General features: G+C 39.7%; 1 protein-coding gene across 3 annotated transcripts in view; it reads right to left on the minus strand.

Moving 5' to 3' along the window:
- Nucleotides 1-1,939: 1,939 nt before the first annotated feature.
- amer3 (APC membrane recruitment protein 3) overlaps nucleotides 1,940-27,195 on the minus strand; it is a 101,066-nt gene continuing 75,810 nt past the window's right edge. For all 3 annotated transcript variants that reach the window (XM_033031421.1, XM_033031422.1, XM_033031419.1), the window contains exon 3: nucleotides 1,940-7,516. The gene's annotated coding sequence lies outside the window, so the exon portion shown is untranslated. The remainder of the gene's footprint in view (nucleotides 7,517-27,195) is intronic.

Below are 27,195 nucleotides of genomic sequence, written 5' to 3' on the forward strand. Positions count from 1 at the left end.
TGTGGTAATAAAATAATTAGTTTCGTTTTTTAGTATTACGATATATTTTCAATTGTTCTGTCTACAATTGAACGTTACCTATTGGTACCAATACGTTACCAATCTTTGTGTTAACATCTTTATTCATTGCGGTTTAAAATAACTACAAATTTTGTATATTCTTTAAAATTAACCTACTGTACTTTATTCATTATATATTTTTTATTACTTATATATTATGTGGTAAAATATCTTTGTTAGAAGACTGCTGGTTTAATTATTATTTTTTATATTGTATTATTGTATTATTTGTTTACAAACTTTAATATAAGATAAAAACTAATTATCAACTTTTCTTATATTCATTATATATATTGTTTCCTGTATAAATTAATATTACTACGCATATTACTGGTACCTGGCACATTGGAAAAAAAATTACCGGTACGTAACATCAGATAGTTTGGGAAGCACTGGGGATGATTCCACTAGTGGGAGAGTTTAGGACTAGAGGTCATAGCCTCAGAATTAAATAACATTCTTTTAGTAAGGAGATGAGAAGGAATTTCTTTGGGTGGTGAATCTGTGGAATTCTTTGCCACAGAAGACGATGGAGGCAAAGTCAGTGGATATATTTAAGGCAGAGATAGATAGATTCTTGATTTGTATGGGTGTCAGATGTTATGGGGAGAGGACAGGAGAATGGGGTTAGGAGGGAGAGATAGATCAGCCATGATTGAATGGCGGAGTAGACTTGATGGACCAAATGACCTAATTCTGCTCCTATCACATGATCTTATGAAATCCTATATTTGGATTGATATATACAATATTGATCTAATTGATTGATATCAATTGATGGTAATTGATGGAATCCCCATGCATAGCGTCTAATCATCAGGACAAGAGGGCTGGGCTGTATAGTCAGCATGTGTGTATGTTGTTTATGCCATCATCCTTCCCATGGTGCCAGTCAGAGTGAGATGTGTAAAAAATATGTTCGACAACAACAAGATTGCTGAGAGGGGAAAGATTTAATAGGAACCTGAGGGGCAACTTTTTCACACAGAGGGTGGTGGGCATATGGAAATTGCTGCCACAGGAGGCAGTTGAGTCAAGTACTATAACAACAGTTAAAAGTCACTTGGACAGATACCTGGATAGGAAAGGATTAGAGGGATGTGGGCTAAATGTGGGCAGGTGGGACTAGGGTAGATGGGCATCCTGGCCAGCATAGGCAAATTGGGCCAAAGGTCTGCTTCATGCTATATGATTCTATGAGTCTATTGCTGGGGTTACGGACTGTGAAGAAGGCTGCCAAAGTATACAGCAGGATGGAGCCAGGTACAATATGGTGTTTGAGAGGCTTTTAAATATCCATGCGGATTTGCAGGGAATGGAGGGGCATGGATCATGTGTAGGCAGATGAAATTAGTTTAGCAAGGTATTAGTTCAGCATCATGTTCAGCACAGACTTTGTGGGCTGAAGGGCCTGTTCCTGTACTGTACTATATTCTATGCACAACAGACATGAATATAAAACTAAATTAACGCCGTAAGCTGAAACAGAAGATACCACAGGGTTTAATTTCATAGCTACTGTGTTTTTAAGCTACCTGTGCCATACCAGTTGATAATGCACATGCATTGTGCATACAAGACATATCCTGTATAATTAGTGAAAATGTACATGGACTCTGTGCTTTGGGTTCTTTGTCAAGGCATATTGGGACAGAAGCTGGGACATTGGACATCAGATGCTGCATAGGATATGCCCACTGCGTCCATATTGGAAACTCCGTAAGGAGTCCTATGAAGATTGCTGTTGGACTTTTCCACATTCCTTGGCATCACTCACAGGCCAGCCAAAAACAAAGCATTTCATGGCAGTGGATCTATAAAATAGCCTTGGTTGGTTTGCTAAACCTGTCCTCCCCAACACAAACAGGAAGCAAGACACATCTCTGTTATATTTACTGTTTACTTAAAAGTATTCTAAAACATGTTGTACATACATATTTCCCAGTTGCAGAAATAACTTGACATTCATCAAATAAAAAAAAGAGTAAAATCACAGCCATTTCAAATAACTGTTTCAGATAAAATCTTATGAAAGCCATTAACCATTTTACCAAAGTTTCAATGAAAGTCTGAAATATTAATTTAGTTACTAAAACATCCAGTTACGGTACAAAAACAACTCATTGAATATACATTCCAAAAGTTTGCTTTCTCTGTTATATCTAATATCGAGGTGAATAGTATTCTCATGGTATGAGAATATTGCGTGGGGTGCAGGCGAAGGGAGCAGTGTGGAGTTTGGGTGGGATAGCAGCCTTAGCCAGAACAAACAAGTTTACATCTGAAAGGAGGGTTGGTAAAACTATACTGAACCACTGAGCAATTTTTCAAATTGCAATTCCGCAATAACTCAAAATATAAACATTTTTTTTTTAAAAACAATCATCACCAGGAGATAATTTATATAACCTGATGGTGTTGGTACCATTCGTGATGTTGGCTGTGAAATTCATGATCAGTTTAAGCTGATGTTAAAGCCATGATTTTTTTTCATTTAAACTGCTGCGCAAAGAGTGCACTTCAGGTTGTTTGTGAAAAGTCAGCCATGAACACACAATTTTAATGTTAAATATAAAAGGTGGATTTCTAAAGTAGATCAGTATTTCATGATAAGGCATTTGCTATCAGACATTCCTTTCACAGTTGTCACAGTGTTAGTGGAATATTTCCCAAATCAGTCTTAAAATTAAAAGGCAGTGCAAACCAAGCATCTTCCAACTTTTTAGCCCTCCACACCTTTCCTATTGTAATCATTAAATAAAATGAACAGAGGAAGAATATATCGCTGTGCAGATTGTTAATCAGACACTCCGCCTTTTTCTCAATGAGTCATCCTGTCGCCGCTCCATCAGGCAGCAATGAGACCAAGGCCTCCATTGTCCACTTTTGAGTTCAAACAATTCCAATTTGCGGAAGATGTCCGTGCAAAGTGCTGTAAATTGCAAATGCAAAATTATGCTTTGTTACTCGACAGAATCACTGCCCTCACTGGTGCTATCCATACTCTGATTAGGTCTTTGCTTTTCAGAATAGTCCTCTAAAAACATATTGCACTGTTAATGTAAAAAGAGGGCTTTCTTACCGATATTGGAACCATTGGATAGACTAAATGGATACTCTTACTTGTCACTGCCAATATTTTAGAATAAGATGAGTCTGCTTCACCGACACACCCATTGTGACTCTGAATTGTATGCAGGTTATTTTGTCTTATCAGGACAGTCATTTACAAAGCTGTACATTGTGCAATAATACAAAAATGATACCTTGGTCCCAACTTTTTGAATCAACATATTTACCAATCACATGTGCACATCATCAATACATTGTACACAAATACTCAAAGGGGACATCACACCTTGAAAAAAAATGTCTTTAAGCCAATTTTCAAGAAAAGGTCTACACCACATCGTCAGATATCTTTGGAAAAGTAATTGAAACAAAACACAATGAAGATTCCATGAATACAAAGTTCAATTTGTACATTCTAAATCTGCAAGATTTCTAAAATTCACTTAAAAGAGCAAAGCACAACAGCACAAAATGAAATTGGCGTTCAAGCATTTGAATTAATGTACAACAAAATTCATGCTCTCTAAAAATGTTCCATTCTCATTTAAAACTTTCTTGTAGACCTGTATTGCACACATATTATTTGACTTATCAAAATGCCTGGCAGAGAAGTGTGGTCCAGTCCATGATAGCCTGACTCAACTCAATATTAGTTCTCCAAAATCATGTACAAAACCATGTGTAAAACCAAGGGGTATGTATTTATCTACAGCCTCAGCACCCTGTGATTAATTGTAACTGCTCTATATGTTGACAAACAGCTGCCAAAATTGATTGTGGGTGAAAATATTCACCATTGATGCCATTATGGTATTACAATTTTCCATTCTCTGGCATTCCGAGGTTCGTTTGCAAACTTTTGCATTGAAAGTAAGCTATATTTTAATCTATGTTGCAAGTACCCTAGTCCTGACAGAAGATAGTCTTCCATGGCCTTGCAAATCTTAAATCAACCTTCTGCCTCAGTTTGTCACTGGCAACAGTGGGAAACTGTCTGTGCATAGGTGCATGGTGGCCAACAATAATTTGAAGGGCAGTAATTTATTTTATAAACTGGGATGGAATGGGCAAAATATAGTTAACCTCAAACCATAGTCATATGGAAACAAAATAATCCCATAGGGTCTGACCATTCTGCACATTTTAACCTAGCATAATGTGGGCAATGTACACAAGATATGATATGCCATGTTCCATGCTACCACTTTGCTCCATGTTATACTGCCAGACCGTCTCTGCCTTAGGAATATGTGGCAAGAATATTTTAATCTGCTGTCATACTTGAAAAATAAAAATTATCTAGCAGTCCATTCGCTGAGGTTTTCATGGAAACTGCATGGATCTTTTCCAAGAGGTTAATGGTATTGTTTAAAGGACTTAATTTCCAGCAGATGTAGGATTGGAGCATGTCTGGAAAAGGAACTCTCTTTAAATCTGCAAACATAATATTATTTTCCCCCTGTTGCACACTCTTCTGGTTGTAACTTATCCATGTGTTCAGCTTGGAGTTTGAACTCCATCTTAAACCACAAGTGAGAGTGAAAAATAATCTCCAAGAAGCTGGAATGAGTGAGAGAAGCAAAGTTTAAAAAATAGTGAGAGACAGAATGAGAAGATCAAGAGACAGGTGAAGTGAGAATTGAGACAAGGAAGATGGAGAGAAGATGGTGATTGTAAGTGAAATAGAGAAATACTTTACTGAGTGTCAAAACTTGTTGTGGTAAATTGGATTGTTACTGTTCTTAAATTACTAACGTGATCACACTTCATTGCTGCAAAGCACTTTGGGATATTCTGATAGTGAAAAGCACCACTTTAATTCAAGTATTTATTTTCTTTCTTCAGTACCAAGTAGCAAGTTAATTACAGATAAAGACATGAGGTGCACTCTTATGATGCTTGTTCAATGGCAACGTGAACTAGAGATGAGACTGGCTTTGCTGCAAGCATTTCTATCCAGTGATAGTCTGTGATGGAAGTAAAGCATTGCAGAATTAATCCTTCATTACCCAGTCCTCAAGCAAAATGCTCTGAAGAAGATTAAATGGTCCATTCAGTGGTTTCATTGGAACCGACCCATAAAGCAGTTTGTTTAGTGATGAGCTGCACACAGAAATATTCACATGAGCATCAAGTTCTAAGAACTGAAAGTTGCCTGAATATTTTTTCTTAACCCAGTCTCTTCCATCTGTAAATCTTCCCAGAAAATATATATTTAAGTTGAAATGGCATTGTTAATTATATTTCAATGTTTCTGCCTCTTCAGCTTGCCAACAGAAAGTAAACTTCTATTTGTAAATCTCCCCAGCTCTTTAAGTGCTTTACAGCTAATGAACTGCAGTCACTGCCGAACTGTTGGAGTCATAGCAGCTCGTTTGAACAGACAAGGTCCCACAAACAGCAAGGTGATATTAAACAGTTGAGGAATATTATATTGAGTATTTCAATGGTAAGAACTCTTGGGGTTTCTATCAAATTTGTTTCATGGGATCTTTTACATTTTTATAAGTAGAAAGAGGAGCCACAGTCTGAAAGATGGCACCTCCATTTGAAAAGAACTTCCTCAGGACCACACCAACATGCAGCCCTGGTCCATGTGTTCACATTTCCGAACCCGGATTTGAACCCACTACCTCAATAAAGGTTTGGAGTCTTTAACAATCAAATGGTTACTGACTTGCACAGCGTTAAACATTCACCATCTTGCTGGCATTAGAACCAAATCAAATATTTCTGTTTTCTGAAGCTTACTACAAAGGAATGATTCCAATGTTTAAAGAATGTTTGGTCTCCCATTCCTAATTAACCAGAATGCTTGACTTTATTCTGAAAATCAATATGAAAATATTTCAATTAAAAATTAATTCATTTAATTCAGCCCCTTAAGATCAAGTGAGAATTATATCAAGTATTTTGACGTCTTTACAAATATAAGGTGGAAATGAGGACAAAAGAATTTGTTGGACAAATCTAGGTTTGTGGTGACCATTGCCACCAGGACCTTTTTGGCAAATGTCACATTGGAAAAAAGCCAACCCTGCACTTAGCAAAATTGACCTAATTTCAATGGTTTTATTTACAAGAAGGTGTCAGTCAATCACCAGTTTGTGTACATTCCAAAAAGTCATGCGCCAAACCAAAATGAAAAGATTACATAGCATATATTTGTCACTCCTGTAGACATGAGAGCACCCAATAACAGTCCCAGTTAATAGCAGCCATCAGGGCCTTTGCATTCCACATTAGATCATCAAGTGTTGATCCTTTTAATCCCTTTAAGTTTGTACCTCTTATTAAACAAAAAATACTGCAGAGTGAAACATCATTTTCATGGGCAATTCAAAATATGCTCCTTGAGGTCGAGTAGGAGTGAAATTAGGAAAATACGTTTTCACATATGGGTTCTGAAGATCTAGATCTTACTTTTTCCCCAAAGATTATGGATGCCAATTGAAATAATGAAGAATACAATCAATAATTAATGGAGCTAAAGAACAAATCAGCCATGAAACATGAAACATGTTTGATTATTTTGCAGCCACTGCTTTCAGGGAGAAAGATAATTCAATTTTAATGTCAATAAAATGAAGCCAAGTTTTCTTTATATTACAGAAGTCAATTAAAATGCATGGGAAAGACAGCTGTAGGGATATGTAAAATCATTGGCCGGCACTTGTGCAATTACACTGTAATCTTCTGTCTTAGCATAAGGACACCTTTATTTTAGGAAAGAGCAGTTTTCTGGATTTTGTTGAGGGTTTTTGTCAGATGAAAAGACAAATGAAACAATGCTGCAGAAATGATAGATAAGGGAAACAAGTTTGTGTTTCAGAGTGCAGGCACCATTGTGCTAAAACAACCAAAAAGAGGATTCAAATGACTGTTTGACTGTAAAAGTGTGGTAGAACCACTATACTCTTTCTGAGAAACATAAATGTCAGTTTCTTAAATTGTTGTGAGATGTACAATGTAATTATACGCAATCATAACCTAATATCCAAACTAATAGATGAGCCAGTATCTTCCAGTAACAGAGGATGAAAGTTGATCTCTGACATCGTATTAGATGCCCAGAGTTGAATTGAGTCCTTTCAGTCGACTCACGCGTTTAATTATAGTTGTTGTTATTCTCAGCCAAAGCCAGATGCTGTGGGTAATCGTTCCAGATATGTGGCTCTCACAGCATAGCTTGCCTGGAAGGTGTGGAGCATTCCCAATGATGCTGAGCTGAGAGGCCAGTGTTGAGGACTCATCTTGCAAGAGAAGAGAACGTTTATTATGGCAGCACAGTACAATCTCGTTGCTGTCTTCTCCCTTGTGGTCAGTGATGAACGTGGTTCTCTCCGCTTCCTTTGTCCGCAGAGGGTGAAGACCAGTGGTTCAGCTACAAGAGACAAACAGTGAAAGATTTATGCACATCACTCAGACCAGAATCCCAGCAGAAGCCATTAGAGACACGCATTCCCCTTAACACCACAGATGAGAAGCATTTAACAAGGGAATTGTGGATAGCTAAACTGATTTCAAAGCTGTGATTTCCAGTGTTTCTTGGTGACAATGCCCCTTATATTCACAAACATTTGAAAAACATAAAAAAATCAATTAGACATATAGATTTTTAGTATTCAGATTTATTTGTCTAGAAATTCAGCTCTTATCTTCAGGGCTAAACAAACTCTGAGGTTGTGACATAGTGACCTATTTGAAATTTTAGAAGTACCCCAACCTGCCAGTACTTATAGTAAGCTCAGACCAATGGGGGAGTAATTGCTAATTTAACAATTGAAAACAAAGCATACATTCTGAAGCATATCTGTGTCACTGTTTCTCACCCATACAACAGTAGAAGGCACTGAGTCAGTGACTAAACGGAGGCAGGTACATCAGACAGATTCCCCGGTGTAATGGAAGGATGCCAGTGCACAATGCAGGACTCCATTAGGAATATAATGTCATAATGCACTCAGGAGATCTTTGGCGGGATCTCTCGAGAAGTCTGCATGGGTATCCTAAACTTCTCAACTCTTGGAACAGCCATAATTTCCCAGAAATAGTTGGCCCATGGAATGAATGTAAGTAGAAGAAGCAGAATTAGGTTTTCTGCCTCCTTGAACCTCTCTGCCATTCAATATTTTCATAATTGATCTAATTCGGCCTCTGCGCCACTTGCCCATTCTTTCCACATCTTTGAATATAATCAATGACTCAGTCCCCACAGGTCTCGAGGGTACTACATTCCAAGGATTGGCAACTTTCTGAAAGAAGAGGTTCTTCCTCAACTGCATCTTAAGGAGACAATCCCTTAGTCTAAAACAAGGGTTCCCAACCTGGGGTGAATTTACTCCCAGGGGGTAAATTTCGCCTACCGAGGGAGTAAATTTGTTGATTCTGGATTTGTACACATTTTTTCTCATTGACTGACTGCATTTGGTTCTGGTATACCGGTATCTGTTCATCATTAGTTGTTCATAAATAAGTGAAATAACATTGTTATGCCCTATTAAAGTTGCCAGGGGATGAAAAGGGTTGGGAAGCACTGGTCTAAAACTATATCGGGCGGCAGCACGACTCGGGGCTGAGGCGGTGGTCCGGTGGCGGCGGCACGACTCGGGGCTGAGACGGTGCTCCGGTGGCTGAGGCGGCATTCCGGCGGCGGCGACCTGAATCCGGGGCTCGGCCGTGGGCCAGTGGACGACATCGTTGGGAGCTCGCAGGTCACAGGTTGGTGACCTGTTTTTACGGAGCTCCCGCGGCAACAGCTGCATCCGCTGGACTGGAGGGCGGCATCTTCGGCAGCTTCGACCACCCAGGGCCGCGGAGCTTGAACCGGCCCGTTCGCAGAGCTCGGTTGAGCCGCGGGACTGACTTACCATCGCCCGGTGGGGTAACAACATCGGAGGCCTGGATCGCCTCAGCGGAGAGGGAGAATAAGGAGGGGAAGAGACAGTGACTTTAAGACTTTTGCCTCCATCACAGTGAGGAGGTGCATGGTGAACTCACTGTGGTGGATGGTAATTTGTGTTTATTGTGTGTTTTGTTGTTTATTATTATATGTATGACTGCAGGCAACAACATTTCGTTCAGACCAAAAGGTCTGAATGACAAATAAAGGAATCTAATCTAATATCCCACATCTCTAGATTTCTGACAAGGGAAATGTCTTCTCAGCATCTATCCTCTTCGGGCCCCTCAGAGTCCTAAGTTTCAAGAAGCTTAATTCTCATTCTTTTGAGCTCCAGTAAGTTAAAGATCAACCCACTGAATCAGTTGTCATAAAATAATCAAATTTCCCAGACCAAACTTGTGGGAAACTTTGGGGTGATACTTATAATGAGTAAGATTCCTTTATGTGATTTTAATCTTTTTTATTTAAACTAGAATGGCCATGATTGATGCCAGGTCATATAAAAATGCTAGTTACTGTGGTGTGATTCACATTTTCATTTTGTCTCAGTGAGGGAACATTCACATCTGAGTCCAAGATCATGGGTTCATCCACACTAGGTACTTGAGCAGTCGTCTAAACTTATACTCGTACTAAGGTTCCATCCAGATGCCTTTTGGATGGGGTTTTAAATCCTATACCTCTCCGCCCCCTCTCATGAGTATAAAAGATCCAGTGATGCAACTCTAAGAAGATCAGGGCTCATTTCCCACAGTCCCAACTCACACTCAACACTACGCATTGCCCTGTGATGGTCTCCTGGCGTGCTGTGCGATGAGCGATTGGTGTCTCGGCATGCTGCTGCCGCAAACAGCCGGCCTGGAGAGGTAAGTCCGGCAAGACCGGCCACTGCGAGCCCCTGATGACCAGGAATCGCAGAGGAGGATGGGGGGCAGGCGCTGGACAAAAGGCCTGGTAAGAAAAACCAGGAAATCTTACATTCCGCACCCTCAAGGTCGACTGCGGGAGGTGGCCCCTGGGGAGTAAGGGCTGAAGAAGGCCGTGCAAGGTGAGGGAAGACAGTTCGCAGCACAACTGGAATGGAGGCGGCGGCTGCAATGGCCCTTTGTTACGTGCTGCAGCTTGGATTGTACAATGGTGCCAAAATGGAGCCTCGTGCATATGGACTCAATGGTCTGTTTTGGACTGGGGGATGGTGCTTATGTATGGTGATAGTCTTGCTGATCTGTATGCAAACAAAGTATTTCACTGTACCTTAGAACACGTGATAATAAAGAAACGATTGAACTATCGAACCTTTGGTCGGTTCTTGCTGTACATAATTTACTACATTTGCTTACAAAACATTGATATCACACTCAAAAGCTCCTCCTTATTTGTCCTTATCCAAAGGATATCCTTCCACCAATAAGCAAACACTCATAATGATTGTGGAATCAGATGATGTACTATTCCTCCCTGTTGCCTAGAAAAGATACTGGTACTTCACTCTCGCCAAATATATAGTGATTGGCTTTGTAGTGGTTTTGTTTCACCAAATGATTGGCCATTCATCAGAATAGCTCAGTGAAGAGCTAAGAATGTTGTAGTTCCAGAGCCCAATTTGGTAAGAATAACAGATAAGTTTCATGTGCATCAGTGCTGACACGTATTTCATTCCGTAATTTTGCTAAAGGGGCCTGGATAGTGAGTGCCTAACTGAGTTAACAAATAGCTTTTTGCAAGGAATGAGCAAAGGAGACTTCCATCCCACAGCCAGGGTTAGGTTTGAACTAAAGTGGAAAGTGGAGAGTGACAACTAATAATATTATCTAATTCACAGCAATAATCTTATGAATGATTGAGATCCCTTAGGTCTAAAATAGAGAACAGCTTGTGCATGGTATTGTGCATAGTATCAAGTGCATGTGCCTTGATGCCACAGTATGTATTGCCGGTCATGGTAACATTTCTGGTTAAGAGGAAACCTTGGGATGTTATTAAGTGACTTGGTAATACTATTGCTATTGGAAGTCAAGGGGGATAGATAAACTTTCTCTGATTGAAGAAGTCACTGTCTTGTGCTTCTTGAGTGCCAATATCATCTAACATTTACAGTGCCTGAATGTAATCAAAACAACAATGATCACAAGCAGAGGTTATTTCATTTTCTGACGAGTTCAATATTGTGCAATTATCATTGAACATCCTACCCTTTGACATTCTTTATGGAAGTTCATTGATGAAGCAGAAACAGATAAGCATATGACACTGTCCGGAGCCATTCCTGCAGCGATGTTGTGGGACTCCAGTGATTAACCCGCAATGACTTGCGACTATTGTCCTTTGTGCAAGGTGTTATTCCTTCCATTACGATGTTTTTCCCGAAATCCATGTCAATTTAAATTTTATTGCCGTTCTTTGATGCCACACTCAATCAAATGCTACCTTAATATTAAAGTCAGTCGCCCTCATTTCACGCCTGAAATTCAGCTCTTTGGCCCATATTTATTTTATGTGCACTATGTTCCTATAAAAGCCATCCTGAGCCACATCACAAGAGCATTAATCAACAACGTGTTGCACCCAATCAAACAAGCAAGATATTTGTGTACTGTAGACATGGTAGATTTCAAGGATTATCTTAAAAGAGGAAAGTGTAGCAGAGAAGCAGGGGACTTTGTTGAGAGAATTCTGGGGCATTTATTCAATTTGAAACACTGGTGGAAAAGTTTGTCAAAAGGAAATTCTTTCCCCACAAGCAAGAAATTCCAAATTTCACATCTCCATTGAGATTTCCCAATAACTAACTGTTGTATTTTATACAATCAGTCAAGTAAAATTCTGTTAATTATTATCCATTTAAATTTTGTTTAATGCTGTCGGCTTCTAACATGTTAGCACTGTATCTGGCGATCTAAAAACATTTTTTAAATTTATCATGTTAATCCAGTCAGAACCATAGCCATCATTCTTAAGAACATCTCAAGGGACACAAACTGAAGCTGAATGTTGACACCATACACCACAGTTCAAAGATAGAAGCTATCAGCCTAACTCGAGCCAAAGCAGTCTGCTTGTTCAAACATGTTGGAAGAAGTTCTCTCATTTAAATCTAACATCTAGATATCTAAAATTGTACTTTACAAAATACAAATGTGTGTATGGAGTAACATGTCCTGAATTGAATAGAACTGAATATACCTTTCTTAAATAAAAGAGTCTTTCACTGGAAAATGTGAGTGCACAGTCTCTTAAAGTGCCAGCATTTCTTTACTGGTAGGTTTTTTTCTCGCTCAGAAAGTGTTAATTCAATGCTCCACAGAAAAACATTTTAAAAAAAAGTTTGGCTGACGTTTCAGAATAGAATTTGAGGAATGCTGCACTCTTTGAGAGGCTATTTGGCAGAGACATTACATTAATATTCTGTCAGATTGTTCAGGAGAAAAAAAAATTGTTGTTGCATTATTTCAATAAGACGCAAGGAACACTATCCATGTCCTGGATAATATTTAGCCCTCAATATGCATTTCTTAACTTTCACCTTTACAGAAACCTACTACCCTGAACTTACACATTTTCACTTTTGAAAGACTCCCATTTGTTGGATGTAGATTTAAGTAACTGCACCATATTTGCTCCTCTGTCTCATGCTGAACGTTAGAAGGCTCCTAGCAAACCCCCAACAACGTGATTGCTCCCTATCTATCTGGCTTCAATGCAAGAACCTTCTTGGATATCCTCCCTCATTACTGAGGTAATCCTGTCCATAATCAATATTTCAATGCCACCTTTTCTACTACATCACACAGTCAAACCTGAAGATTTGATGTTCCGGAATTACCCTCTGATAGCAACAATGTCAAATTCCCTCATGAACAAATCAACACTCCTCGTTCATCTTGCTTATCAATCAGATTCAATTAATTAAAATACATGAAATATAACCCTCAAACCTGCCCTTTTCTCGCATCAAGTAATTATACAAGTTTGCCTTAATATTTTGACTCAATCGCCACTTGGGTGCTCAATCTATAAAACTCCCTCCATGTGGAAACTTCCTTCCAACTTGCTCACTGATGGTTACAAGGTAAATTAAACCAACCTCCTGTTCACTCACTCAAAGTTCCAGAAACTGTTTATGCCTTTGTAGGGTCAGGATGTTTTGTGTATAGAAAGTGGTATTTTTCTTTTCATCCTAAATTAGTAACTCAGCGGGTCAGGCAGCATCCCTGGAGAAGAGGAATAGGTGACGTTTCGGGGTCGAGACACTTCTTCAGACAGAGGTCACGGGAAAAGGAAACGGGAGATAGAGAAGGCACATAGAACAAGTGAAAGGTAGACAAAAATGCTGGAGAAACGTAGCGGGTGAGGCAGCATCTATGGAGATAAGAAATTTCGGGTCAAGACCCTGCTTCAGACTGAATTCAGAGGGGGGGCGGGAAAAAGGAAGGAAGAGGCAGAGACAGTAGGCTTGTGGGAGAGCTGGGAAAGGGAGGGGAAGGAGGGAGAAAGCAAGGACTATCAGAAATTGGAGAAGTCAATGTTCATACCGCTGGGGTTTAGACTATCCAAGCGAAATATGTGGTGCTGTTCCTCCAGTTTGCGCTGGGCCTCACTCTGGCAATGGAGGAGGCCCAGGACAATGAGGTCGGATTCGGAATGGGAGGGGGAGTTGAAGTGCTGAGCCACTGGGAGATCAGGTTGGTTATTGCAAACTGAGCGGAGGTGTTGGGCGAAGCGATCGCCAAAACTACACTTGGTCTCACCGGTGTAGAGAAGTTATTTCTTAAACAATAGAACAAATGAAATGTCACCTATTCCTTTTCTCCAGAGTTGCTGCCTGACCCACTTAGTTACTCCAGCTTTTTGCGTATATCCTCGGTGTAAACCGTGCTGTAAAGTAATGTGCATTTCCTTCTTACACATATCATGAGGAAAATTATAGTGAACCATCTTCTTGAACCACTGCAGCCCTGGTGAAGATACACCCATGGAGCTAATGTTTAAGTAGTTGCAGCATTTAGACCCAGTGTCGGTGAAGGGGCAGCAATGCGTTTCCCAATCAGGGAGGTGTGCAACTTGGAAGGCAGCCTGTTGCACCCCTGGGCTTGTGCCCTTGTCTTCCTAACTGACAAAGATTACAAATTTGAAAGATGTTGTCACATAAGGCTGTTCATCATGCTGCCATCTGGAACAATCCCAATGCATGTTATAGGCCATGATGAACTTACCTTATGTGACAACATCTTGAACAACTTACCCAGAAGCAGGTAGATACGGTGTAGTTACATAGATCTGTTTTACCTTGTTCTTCTTTGTGTTGTTAACGTTTGCCCTTGAGAAGGTGGTGAAAAAACAAAGGGGAGTTAAGGGGCGTGTGAAATACAACATTTATGAGGTTGGCCCAATTATGTTTTTGATTAATTGTGATATTGAAGGTGAAGGATTTGGCAATGATAGCAGCATTGAATGGCAAGCATGAATGAATTGGTGCTCTGTGAAGATAGCCATTGTCTGATGCTTGTGTAGTGTATGCATTATTTGCTAGCAATGTCCCAATCGTATCTTGATCTTGTTGGATACAAGCACCAACTCATATTAATAGGGAAGTTGCAAATAGAAATAAAAGCTGTGCAGTCAACCGCAAATAGAAGAAAGGTAATTAATAAATCTTTCCAGCTTCTGCCTCGAGCAATTCCCACAGTGATATATTAAGCTGATTGAGTTCCTAGAAGCACAGGTAGCTTCCATTGTGCAACGTATCATTCCAACCAGTGCAGTATTGTCCACCCAATGCCCATTGACCTCAGCTTTATGAGTGCTTCATGATGCTATATTTGTTCAAATGTCTTGATAATGAGGATCATTAGATTTCCCCAACTAATAATTATATAATGCATCAGAGGATGGGTTGAAGAAAAGGGGGAGGGCTGGTAGTTGTGGGCAATTGGTGGAAGCCATTTAATTACTTACAACATTGAATATGAAAAAAATTAGACAATCGGAAAACTGATGCTGGCTTGCAAAGTGTAACTAAGCCACAACAGTTCTTTGACACTTGAACTTCTTGCTGACAGCTCCATAAAACGAATGTGCTGTCCACAAACTGCCAACTACACTATGCTTCTGGCACCACAGCAGGAACCCTATCTGGAATGGGGGAAACTTCCCTGGACTAAATTAGGCTACGTGCACCTCTGAATGATCATATTGAATGGCGGTGCGGGCTCGAAGGGCCGAATGGCCTACTCCTGCACCTATTTTCTATGTTTCTATGAATTGAAAAGCACACTGTGATCTGGACCATTCACTTTACAGACCTGCTTCCCTCAGTACAACAAGATATGAAACTGTATGTTTCCAGAGATAGTGTGCAAAACTCAGATTCTAATGAATCCTAGGATCCTTACAATATGTTTGGTAGTCCTGCTAATGGCACTAGCGCCATCCTGCACACTAGGAACAAATTACAATTTTACAGAAGCCAATTAACCTACAAACCCATATGTCTTTGGAGTGTGGGAGGAAAACAAAGCATCCAGAGAAAACCCACGTGGTCACATGGAGAACATACAAACTCCGTACAGACAGCACCCGTAGTCAGAATCGAACCTGGGTCGCTGGCGCTGTAAGGCAGCAACTCTACCGCTGCGCCACTATGCCACTCTATTCATGCTCAAGTATTGAAAACACACCAATTAGGTCAACAAATATTATGAGTTGGAGAGAGGAAAGGACTAATCATTCATCTAGTCCAGACTTAATCAACAGTTTAATCTGCCTCAGGGATTGCCATCAATCAGTGTATGGCTGGCCACATACATTGTCAACTTGCTGTGGAGATTACAGATGAATATGTAGCAAATGTAAAGATGGCACTTCAGTGCATGTTTATATAACTTATGCACTACAGAATGACAACATGTGAAGAAATCTTTGTGGGATTTGTGACCTCGAGAATTCAGTTAACAAACAGCCATGCTCATTTATTTTGCAAGGGCAGAATGCGACAAGATAGATTTTATTGTTAATCCTAAATACGAATGTCCCACAATCCAAATTCTAAATATGAAGAAAGACTGGATAGACTCGGCTTGTACTCGCTAGAATTTAGAAGATTGAGGGGGGATCTTATAGAAACTTACAAAATTCTTAAGGGGTTGGACAGGCTAGATGCAGGAAGATTGTTCCCGATGTTGGGGAAGTCCAGAACAAGGGGTCACAGTTTAAGGATAAGGGGGAAATCTTTTAGGACCGAGATGAGGAAAACTTTTTTCACACAGAGAGTGGTGAATCTCTGGAATTCTCTCCCGCAGAAGGTAGTTGAGGCCAGTTCATTGGCTATATTTAAGAGGGAGTTAGATGTGGCCCTTGTGGCTAAAGGGATCAGGGGGTATGGAGAGAAGGCAGGTACAGGATACTGAGTTGGATGATCAGCCATGATCATATTGAATGGCGGTGCAGGCTCGAAGGGCCGAATGGCCTACTCCTGCACCTATTTTCTATGTTTCTATGTTTCTATACCTATCATCTTTTTTTAATGTGATGCTCGATAGAGCTTGTCTTTCATTCACCAAAAAAAATATTATTTTCAGTCACGTGTCGGTATACAAAATGTCTGAGACTGAAAATTAAGTAATAAATCAGTGCTGCAGGAAAACCTAACACATTCAAATTAGCTCACAGCAAACTTAACTCTAGGGAAAAGGGGAATCAATAAACAAATCCGAGACTTTGCCTTTGTTCTGTTCCCTTGGCAACAAGCCGCTCATTGCGGGAATGGGGCCCTATTGTGTTCCCTCAGTAATAGCAGGTCAACCTTACATTCGATCCCCCCCCCCCCCCCCCCCCCCCCCCCCCCATATACAGGAGCTAGTATGTTTTGAACAGGGTCATTTTTCACTTTGAAGTAACCTGCGTTGGTGCTTGTGATGCAGCTGTGACAAGCCACATATATACTTTTTTGTGCAAAGTGAATTCTATGGTTAAATTCAGACACTGCAAAAATCTACTTCCATTGTATAGATCTTTTGGGTATCACAGTCGTTTTTTTTTTATCCCAATGTGAATGCATGCATTTGTGAAGTAAGATGTGCCAGCAACCATATTGGTGAGAGCATTAGTGCGTGAACACCGGATGTATACAGAGTTACATCAGTCTGTGCCAGCTCGCCTCCCCTCCTAATGGGGCAAAGCTGAATAGGCTTTAACCAGCAGGAAGAACTCCCTCTGCCGTGTTATTTAAAGAGATTATCAGCTGTATTCAGTTCATCGCAGATGGACATTCATTTGCTGTTCTGCAAGGGGTTGGCATTTAATAGAGTTATTTAAAGTTGCCAGGGCTGAACAGGAGTGGAGCGTCAGCTGATGACAATTATGCTCTCACTTTCCGCACATGCCAGTGACCTTCATGGTCTGGCTGCATTAGCAGTCATTCCCTTGGGAATACAGAATGGTCAGCGGAGAAACCAGAGAGTACACAGAGCAGTGAAAAGTATGGAAGGAAGGTGAACCAGAGGGCTCTGAACAGGAGGCCATATCCACCCATGATGTTCAGGGAGTGTTTCATCACACTGAACCCTAGCAGGGAGCAGAGTATTAGACAGCTGGACCAGTGAGGATGTGTTCATTGATAGATTCAAACTGTTTTCCATTCAAGCTCTTCCAGAGAGCGGGACAAGAACTGCATTGTCAAGTTCATCATGGCCTATAACATGCATTGGGATTGTTCCAGGCGGCAGCTGGAAATATTTTCAAATACTTGCAGGTTACTGTTTAATGTTGCATTGGGGTATCACTGATATTCTTTGTTCAGGGAGAGCTGAGTATGCTGCCTCCTCTGGTGCCATTGAACAGTGGGCAGAGCAAACTTGCAGCTTTGGGAGGACTGCAGGCTTACTCATACCTCAGGGTGTTATCACCTTTGGGCACAATGACCTGCCATGCTGCTTGTCAACTCCAAGATGCAACAACTTCATCACTGTCCATCTGTGTATAATCATATACAGTGAATCATGCACATCAGAGCCCAGTATTCTGGTTGCCTTCTTGATGGCTGCAGTCCACTAGCATTTGAGCTATTGCAAAAAAATAAGAGGCTGGCTACTAAGGGAATCATGGTCACGCATGCTGGTAAGTTAGCTCACGACTCCAGCAGTCAGGCTATATACTGTAAATGTGGCCAGCTTACACACAATGAAAGCCATACTGTCAAGTGGAAAATGATAACAACAACCATTGGCACACTAATGGAACAGTTAACCCTGCAGAATATTGCAGGACCGCAGATGTACTGGGCAGAGCATGTTTCAGGTTTCATTGTGGTCCGTTGTATCTTGGATTTACACCATCAGAAGTGTATAGCTATTCCTAACAGGAAGATGGTGAGCAGAAGGAGGAAGGATAGCAGGAGAAAGAGGATAAAACATAACCTTTTTAGCCCCATGTATCGCAACTCATCCAACTGCGATGCCTGTAGAAATAACCCCAATTCCATAATTAACAGTCCCTAACTTACCTTTTTTTGTCTTGCTGTCCATCACAATAATAATCTGCCAATTAAAAATAAACGTTCAAACCAAAATTAGTAATAAATATTTGTCAAATTATGAATAAACATCAAGTAATAACCCTTGTGCAAGCCATCACTGCCTGTCTTCCATGTGCTTTTGTCCAGTGCAGTGCTGCCCCAGTGTTGGAGGAAGACTACTGACTTCAAGGGACCAAATTAGCCCCGTGTATAATATCAAGAAATGGTGGTCCAGTTTTTCATATTAGACATTCTTGAATGTCTCCTTTAATGTCTATTAGCTCTTTGATGCTGTTACGTAATAAAGCAAATAACTGGAGCCAAAAAACAAAACTGTCTTCATTGAAGGCAATCAACTACCAATTAACAGCAGTCATTAGTACTACAATATAAAATGTAGGCAGACTCTCAAGTATAATGCACTTCTTCTCCTTACAAGATGAATAAACCCGAATAATTTATCAACTATTTACACAAATAAAATAACATCAACAAATAACAATTTGCAGATATTAAATGATCTAGTTATAAATTTAACCAAATATATGTTTATTCAGCCTCTTAATCTTTCCAACCACAAATTCTTCACTTATGTATGTATTTGTCGCACTTGACATCTCAAAAGCCTGAACTCCAGGCACCTGTCGTTCCTGTGGATCATGCTTTCAGATAAACTTCATAAACATCTAATTTAATACCATATACTATAATTGGTGCCTTAACGTAATTGCCTCTAGAATTATACATTATATTAAATATTTGCGAACTATCAACTGTTTACATTAAACTTAACACAGGTTAACAGTATTTTCCTGTGCTACAGCAGTGACATTTTCACATTTGTTTTAATATATATTTGAACACCATGAATTTAGATGCCATAATTATCTTCCTCCAACACTGGGGCAGCACTGCACTGGACATCATTATCTCAGTCAATGCAATGCAGCCAATTGTAGCAAAGGCGACTGAAAACAACAATTTATACTTTAGTTTCTTCTTGAAGGTCTCCCTCTTTGTGCCATTGCTTTCATACCATATTATATATTGGTGCACACTGACTCCTACCTTCTGTGCCTTCTGGGGAAACTGAGACACTTCTTCATATTTTCCTCTTCTGGATTGTATCCAAGGTCCATAGTTTGGTCATAATTGTTTCGCGGGGGGGGGGGGGGACAGTCAGTCCACCCCATGACAAAGGTGGGAGCAGCTGTACAGTTTGATAGCCACAGGGAAGAAAGATCTCCTGTGATGTTCTGTACTACATCTGGGTGGGACCAGTCTGTTGCTGAAGGTACTCCTCAGGTTGTCTAGTGTGTCATGGAGGGGGTGAGATGTATTGACCAAGATGTTCTATAGTTTGAGGAGCATTCTCCCCACCAAGACCACCTCCCATGAATCCAACTCCACCCTCGGGACGGAGCCAGCCTTCCTAATGAGTTTGTTAATCCTATTGGCATCCCTTCACCCTGCTGCACCCGCACACGGCAGCGAAGAAGATGGCACTGGCTACCACCAATTGGTAGAACATCTGCAGCATCTTACTGCAGACGTTGAAGGAGTGGAGCCTTCTCAAAAAGTACAGCCGGCTTTGTCCCTTCTTGTACAGGGCCACAGCATTCCTGGACCAGTTCAGTTTACTATCCAGGTACAATCCAAGTACAATCAAAGGTATTTGTACTCCTTGGTAAACTGCACATCCACACCATTGATGGCGACAGGGAACATGGGTGTTCCTCTCCTCCTAAAGTCCACCACTAACTCCTTAGCCTTGTTGGTGTTGAGCTGCAGGTGATTCAGCCCACACCACTCAACAAAGTCGTTGGCTACACCTCGATATTCAGCTTCCCTCACAATTGCAGATTCATCCGAAAACTTCTGTAGGTGGTAGGAGTCCGAGTTATATCTGAAGTCCGAGTTGGTGAACAGGAAGAGAGAGAGGACCGTCCACATGTAATTCAGTGGAAGGGAGGACCTTCCGCCATCACAGTCATAAAATCATATAGCATGGAAACAGTCCTGCTGTATTTGTGGAAAATCTGGGCACTGACCGATGTCTGCTTAAACCTGGACATGTTTTAATGGTTCCATTCATTTCAGTGGAGACAGACAGTTATAAGGGAAATATTTAAGTTAATTTAAGTTAACTTACACTCATACTTGAATATAATTTATTGTTTTAAATGTTTTCTCGTGTTGTTGTGTTTAATCTTCAAAGTATTTTTGCAATCTTTAATAGTTAAAACATTTTTCCATTTTCTTCAAAGCGGGATCAATTTCTCATAGCGATGTAATTTTTTGAATGTTTATGAATGTTAGATACATTCATAAATACTTCTGGATGGTTGTGGTAAGTGGGGGATGCTATACCCAGAAAATGGGCAACACAAACCTATGTACCCTGATGTCGGGATACGCTATGAAATTTCAAGGCCAGCAATGGATGCATGCAGATATCCAAGTTAGCATAGAGCACAAAATTAGTGTTTTATCTACTCCCGAAGCAACCATCCCTGCACTGCAGACATTTACATGAGTTAGTATGTGGCAGCAGAGGCAGCAGAAATGGACCTGAGGTAGATTGGCTGAAAGATGAGTTAATAAAGAAGAACCCGAGTGTGGAAGGGTTAAAAGAGGGAACACAAGTGCTCTCAACCCAGCACCATTTTCTTCGGCCTTGCACAATGCCTCCTTTTGTCACTTAATATCTCCTTATCCCACCCTAGCACAGACTCTCCTTTTCCTATTTCCAACCACCTTCCTCTGCAGATGCTAAAAAACAGCTGCGTTTTTCAGTTCTGATGAAAGCATTTGACCTGGTGTTAATTTTGTTTGTCTCTCGCCTGATCTGTTGTGTCTTTCCATTTTCTGCATTAAGTACCTCAAAGGCTAAGTTATTCCATCGGGAGATATTTAGTCATTGATGTAGCTTCCTACTAATAAGGGACTTACTTACATTCAAGAAAAAGATACACATATTTTTATCACCTTTTTTGTGACACCTTGTTAATGTTTTCCAAATTTCCATGCTTATTTAGATTGGAACCTGTCCACAAGAAACTGTAATTTGCCTATCTGTCCACTAGATGATGCTGCACAGCACATTTCTAAACTTGGACACAAAATGCTGGAGCAACTCAACGGGTCAGGCAGTATCTCTGGGGAACACGTTAGGTGACACTTCAGGTCGGGACACTTCTTGGGATGTTGCCTGACCGGCTGAGTTACTCCAGCACTTTGTTTCCTTCTTTTTTTGTAAACCAGCATCTGCAGTTCTTTATTTCTACATTTCTAAACTTTCTTGATCTCTCCTACTGCCATATTATGTCAATAGTCCAGAGGCAGGAATGTTTAATTGCCATATGCACCAAGAACAGTACAATTACATTCTCACTTGCTGCAGCTTTAAAGGCATATTAACACGTATAAATATGCAATAATAAATAATACAATAAATTATCCATAATAGTAGGTAATAGACTATAATGGTGCTAACCAAAGTACACAGTGCAACCTAAACAAAATCCAAAGTAGATCTTTGGTGAGGTAGGGTTGTGTTTGGGGTTGTGTTTGGGGTTGTGCAGTGTGGTTCAAATATATGATGGTTGATGGGAAGAAGCTGTTCTTGAACCTGGAATTCACGCTCCTGTACCAATTTCCTGTTGATAGCAGCGAGTGAGAGCACGGACAGGGCGGTGTGGGTTTTGCCTTTTTGAGGCAGCACATCCCTTTGATGGCATGGAGGTCAACACCCCCTATGGACCGGGCAATATCCACAACTTTCTGCATCCTCCTTCATTCTTGGGCGTTCAAGTTAGCCGAACCAGGTCATGATGCAACCAGTCAGCATGCTCCCTACTGCACATCTACAGAAGTTTGATAGCGCATTTGGTGAGAAACCAAATCTCCTCAAACTTCTGAGGGAATAGAGATTTCATGTGCTTTCCTTGTGACTGCTTATATGTTTTACTCATCGTGGAAAAAAGGATCACTTTGCCTTTCCATTGGAGCTTTCATTCTATGGTTAATTTAAACTAAATATTTTATTTAAACCTTTGAACAGTAACTTGAAGGATGCCAAAGTTACATCATTTTTCATCCATGAGGTCCACACATTCCCAACATCACTTCCTCTGCTATTTCTTCTCTGCTACCTTTTTGCCTCCTAGCACTAAATTTTTCTTCTGTTCATTTGACTCTGGATCTAGATTGATATTCTTCTGTGCCTAGCCATTGTTTACCAGCTGACAACATATCCATAATAACATGACAACTAAAATCAAGCATAGGCCATTCAGCTCCTCCTTCCTGCTCACTCACTCCCCTTTTCCTCTTTCTCCATGTTAACACAAAACTATCCTTAAATTCCAAAGCCTCCTCAAATAACTGCACAAGGAAGAATTAGATCTCCTTATATTCATATTCTGGGTACAGTATAGCATATGGAAACACAAGAAACTGCAGATGCTGGCATCTTGAGAAAATCACAAAGGTGCTGGAGAAACAGTGTGCCAGGCAGCATCTGTGGAGGGAATGAACATATTACATTTCATTCCTCTTCTTTCCTTATCTGACCCTTTTATTTTATTTCCACCTCCAACCTTTGCTGCTTACTCCACCTAACTGCCACCCACTTAACCCTCTGTCACCAGTATCCATCTATCACTTCTGCAAATGCAACACCTGTCCCTTCACCTCCCCCCTCGACTCCATTCAAGGTCCCAAGCAGTCGTTCCAGGTGCGACAAAGGTTCACCTGTATCTCCTCCAACCTCATCTACTGCATCCGCTGCTCTAGATGTCAGCTGATTTACATCGGTGAGACCAAGCGTAGGTTGGGCGATCGTTTCGCCGAACACCTCCGCTCAGTCCGCAATAACCTACCTGACCTCCCGGTGGCTCAGCACTTCAACTCCCCCTCCCATTCCCAATCCGACCTCTCTGTCCTGGGTCTCCTCCATTGCCAGAGTGAGCAACAGCGGAAATTGGAGGAACAGCATCTCATATTCCGTCTGGGGTCCTTGCGTCCTTATGGCATTAACATTGAATTCTCCCAATTTGGCTAGCCCGTGCTGTCTCCTCCCCTTCCTTAACCCTCTAGCTGTCTCCTCCCACCCTCCCATCCGCCCGCCCTCGGGCTCCTCCTCCTCCTCCCCTTTTCCTTCTTTCTTTCCCCACCCCCCATCAGTCTGAAGAAGGGTTTCGGCCCGAAACGTCGCCTATTTCCTTCGCTCCATAGATGCTGCTGCACCCGCTGAGTTTCCCCAGCAATTGTGTGTACCTTCCATCTATCACTTGCCAGGCTTTATCCCACCTCTCTTGTCCAGCTTTCTTCCCCCTACTGCAATCAGTCTGAAGGGTCCCAAAGTAAAATGTCTATCCAGTCCCTTCACAGATGTTGCACGACCCACTGAGTTCCTCCAGCACTTGGTGTTTTTATAATACATGAAAACTCCAGCGTGTTCATAATGAGTCTCACTACCTGCAGTCACCAAAATAAGCCGCGTAAAATCATTGAATGAATCATTGAAGGAGCCTGTAATAAACTTGCTTGAAAAACGTGTAAAGCGATTTCATCTGGATCCAAGAGATGGCATTAATGTGGTTCTTTGGGAAACTAAAGCGTCTGCTCAATGTAATTATGTAATTACAATAGACCAAAGCAACTGTAGATGATATGTGCATGTACCTTTAATATAGTTACCTCACCACTACTAACCACTCCCCATATCACAAGTATAATTACAACCTCCCCACCCACTGTTCTCTCTCTAGTTCCCGTGACAGACCACGTACAGCTAGTGCTCATTGTAATGTTACAGTATGTTACAGTATGAATAAACGAAGTAAAGTTACAGTGTGTTGATGACACTTCTTTACAGCAACTAACCAAACAATTGATGAAAAATCATAAAAACTGCAGAGGCTGGAAATGTGAAGTAAAAACAAAAACTAGAGGAAACAATATAACTGTCGGTACAAACTACTGGAAACAGTATATGGTCTCGATCCTAAAAAGAAAACTCTGTTTTCCTTTCCACATAACAATCATGCCAGTATGGTACACACCACAGATGAGTTCCTCCAGCAGGTTGTTTCATGCCTGTATCCGCCAGGCTCCTCTTTTCTTTTGATACCACATTTATGAGTCAATTTAAGGAAAACAAAATGTGTAAATAAAAATTAGATAGAACAATCCATCATAATCGTATCCCATGCATTTTTCACTTAAATGGAGCTATGAGGCTTCACCCCAGACCATCATTTTAATACAGAGGCTGACTTATCAGTAGGATTTAAAAAAACCACAAATACCCCTGTCGCTTAATTTATAATTCCCACAATATAATTTTTTTTTTTTTTTTTTTTAATATTTTATTTTATTAGAAGTAAGTACAGTCATATGGCACCAAAGTGCCTAATATATATTTTCATAATACATTTTATGTACAACTTCTTTTTTTTTTTTGTTACACTGAAAAAAGATTAGAATAAGAAAAAGAAGTTAGATAGTAAAGGATAGAAAGATGTGAAATATATAGTGTGTGAAAAAAGAAAACGAGTAAGTGAAAAAAGTTGAGAGAGAGAATAGAGAGAAGAAAAGAAAAAAAAAAAAAAAAAAAAAAAAAAAAGAGGAGATCATTATTTATAGTCTTGACCAACCCTCGTCCAGTCCTGAAACAGTTATTTTTTACAATTGTGTTGCACCATATGATTCCAAAAAAAACGACGAATGGAGACCAACTCGTTATGAATTGGTCTGATTTATCCATTAGGAGGAATCGCATTTCCTCAAGATGAGCGGTGTCCAACATACTTGCAATCCACATTTTAAGCGTTGGTATTGATGTACCCTTCCAAAATTTAAGAATTAATTTTTTTGCTATTATTAAACCATAGTTAAGGAATAGATTTTGAGATGTGTTCAATTTATTCCCATCTTCCATTACGCCAAATATAATCATTTCAGTATTAGGTTCCATTCTTGTCTTGAATAATTTTGTAAATATTTCAAAAATATCATTCCAAAATCTATAAAGTTTTATGCAGGAGACTAAGGAGTGTGTTATAGTTGCCTTTTGGGCTAGACATTTATCACAAGTGGCGGATATATTTGGATAAAATTTGTTCAATCTTGTTTTTGAGTAATATAATCTATGTACAATTTTAAATTGAATTAAATTATGTCTTACATTAATTGAACATTTGTGAATATATATCAGGTATTTTTCCCATTTAACCTTCGTAATTTTTATCATTAGTTCCCGTTCCCACTCTTCTCTAAGTACCTCTGTCGATGGTAGGTCTATATTTAGAATACTATTATATAAATATGATATTAATTTTTGTGAGTCAGCTTCAATATTCATTGCCTCTTCCAATAAGTCAGGAGTTACTTTTTGATATCCTTGTATATATTTTTTCACAAAATCGCAAATCTGAAGATATTTAAAATATTGGTTGTTTTTCAATTTAAATTTTAATTGTAATTGTTGGAATGATAGTAAGTTTCCCATTTCATACATATCCCCGATCCTTCTAATTCCGAGACTTTCCCATTGGTTATATGTCTTATCAATAAGAGATGGTTTAAATAAAGGGTTATTCGCTATTGGCATTAACAGTGATAGATTTCTTAATTTTAAAGATAATTTTATTTGTTTCCAAATTCTTATTGTACCATATATAATTGGGTTCTTCTTATATATTGTGTTATTCAGTTTTTTTGGGGAGAAGAGGATCGTTCCTATATTACTAGGATGGCAATCCTCCTTCTCCATTTTTATCCATTCTGTCTGTTGGGTAGCACTATCCAACCAATAAATCATATTCTTAATATGCACTGCCCAGTAATAATACATAAAATTCGGAAGTGAAAGTCCCCCGACCTCTTTTGGTTTACATAAGTGTTTTTTTGTGATTCTATGTGATCTATAGTCCCAAATATAATTAGTAATATTAGAGTCTAATTTTTTTTTAAAGTATTTTGGTATATATACCGGTATAGATTGAAATAGGTATAGTAATTGTGGTAGGAAGATCATTTTTATTGCATTTATTCTACCTAATAATGATAAGGGAAGTGTTTTCCAAAATTTAATCAACGTATTAAGTTTATTTAATAAAGGCATGAAATTAGCATTGAATAATGCTTTATATTTTCTAGTAATCTGAATACCCAAATATTTAAATTTTTCTGTTGCGATTTTAAAGGGGAACTTCAGTAAGTGTGTAGGTTCTTGAGGTTTTAATGTCATGATTTCACTTTTATTCCAGTTTATTCTATATCCAGAAAAAGACCCAAATTCCTCTATTAAGTTTAATAAATTTGGTATGCTCGTTTGTGACTTTGTAATATATAAAAGTATATCGTCTGCATATAATGAGATTTTATTCTTTGAGTCTCTGGTATTATAGCCCTGAATATTCGGATGAATTCTTATACTTTCAGCCAGGGGTTCTATCATAAGGGCAAATAGCAGGGGTGATAGTGCACATCCCTGCCTATTACCCCTTGATAGTTGAAATTTTTGAGATAACATGTTATTAGTTAAAATTCTTGCCATCGGTTTATCATATAATAATTTTACCCATCTTATAAAATTCTCTCCCATATTAAATTTTTGTAGTACTTTATATAAGTATTG

This window comes from Amblyraja radiata, chromosome 13 (assembly GCF_010909765.2).
Source record: "Amblyraja radiata isolate CabotCenter1 chromosome 13, sAmbRad1.1.pri, whole genome shotgun sequence".
NCBI classification, from domain to species: domain Eukaryota; kingdom Metazoa; phylum Chordata; class Chondrichthyes; order Rajiformes; family Rajidae; genus Amblyraja; species Amblyraja radiata.